Below are 1,894 nucleotides of genomic sequence, written 5' to 3'. Positions count from 1 at the left end.
CTCACCCTGCACGGGAGCGACCACTGCGGCGACATCCACTTAGGAGTCTCGCTTCCCCCGAGTCCCGCGGCCGCAGATCCTTCGTCCATTAGCAGCACGACTACGTCACCCACCTTTAGTTCCCTCCTCAGCTCGGGCTCAATCGGCCTATCCTTCAGTAGGATCCTTGTCATCCTCTCTTGGGCGAGGCGATCCAGCATTTGCCGTCGTCCCGGTTCTCCGGGCACCAAAGTCCACCCCTGGCACTGCGCTATGTTCGGCGGACGACCGAACAGGGCCTCGTACGGGCTCACTCCCGTACTGGTATGCGGAGTTGTGTTATGCGTGGTCACTGCTGCCTCGAGAGCGTAGTCGACCTCGTGCCTCCCCTCCTGCCACATCGCCTCAAGCATTGCCTTCAAACCCTGGTGCGAGGATTCGTTGATCCCATTGCCCTGGGGCCGGTACGGGGCTGAGGTGAGATGCCGGCAGCCTAAGAGCGCGGTCACGTACTGGTGGAATTCCCCTTTAAAACTCGTCCCGTTGTCGGTCAATACGGCCTTCGGGATCCCGAAGTGCAACACCCAGTGCGCGTAGAACTGGCGGTAGGTCTCCGCGGCCGTCATGCCGGTGGCAATTTTCGCCACCATGTACCTCGTCGCGTGATCAATCACAACCAGGATCCACCACCGGTCCGGTCCGAAATGGAGCGGGCCGACATGATCTAGGGAGACGATATCTAGCGCACTCGCCGCACCCAAGGACCCCGACGGCACCTCATGTGCCGCCACGGGCGGTCTTTTCACTCGCGTACATATTAGGCAGTCTCGAACCATGTTCTCTACATCCTTGCTCAGCCCAGGCCAGGAGAACAGGGATTGTATTCTCCTCTTCGTGCGCGTTACACCCAGGTGCCCACTGGGGCCGTAGTGGAAGTTAACCAGTACTCGTGACCGCAGTTCCTCTGGCACGAACACCCTCCCGTTCCTAACATCCACTATCCACCTGCCTTCGGGGCGCGTGCCACTGACCCCGGCACGCGGTAGCCGTGCGTACGCGTCCCTGAACTCCCCCTCGGTCGGCAAGGGTGGTATGGCCAGGGGCTTACATCGCCTCACCACACCCACACGGAGGGCCATCTTGTCCGACAATTCGTCGCAGTCACCCGTCATCGCCGAATAGCGGCTCAGCCAGTCCGCGACGTTGTTCTGTTCTCTCGAGATGTAAAGTCGAACTGACTGAGGTATAGGGCCCACCGGAACACCTTCCCCTTGTCCACGTTCACCAGGTACCGTAGGTTGTTATGGTCCGTCACCACGGTGACAGACTCACATAGTCCCTCCATTGGTCTATCGCCCACTTAGCGGCGAATAGCTCCCTCTCGCGTGTGTCCCACCGACTCTCGGTGTCGCTGAATTTCTTGCTGGCGAACTCTATCGGCACCTCGACTTCACCCTGTCGCTGCATCAACACTGTTCCCACGCTCGTTTCTGAGGCATCCGTGTATATCACGTACTCGCCTTCGGGCTTGGGGGGATGCAACTTGACGGTCGACGCCACTGCGTCCTTGAACCTTTCGTACGCTCGCTGATGCTGCTGCAGCCACGTAAACGACCTGCCCCTCCTCAGTAAGTCGAACAGCCCTCCAGCTATCGTGGAGTAGTGCGGAATGAAGTTTCGTAAGTAGCCCGCTAGGCCCAAGAACGATTGCAGCTCCTTTCTCGACGTCGGCCGGGGTGCTGCCAGTATCTGCTTGACCTTCTTCTCCTGGACGAGGATCCCGTCCTTGCCGACAACGTGGCCCAGGTACGAGACCTCTGGCTTGAACCACTCACTCTTGTCTAACCGTAGGAAGAATCCAGTCTCCCGACACAGGTCCAGAAGCTTCCGCAGCTTGGGCATGACCTCCGCAACA

The sequence above is a fragment of the Gregarina niphandrodes genome (assembly GCF_000223845.1).
Source record: "Gregarina niphandrodes unplaced genomic scaffold scaffold00016, whole genome shotgun sequence".
NCBI lineage: Eukaryota > Apicomplexa > Conoidasida > Eugregarinorida > Gregarinidae > Gregarina > Gregarina niphandrodes.
Note: the sequence above shows the minus strand (reverse complement) of the source record.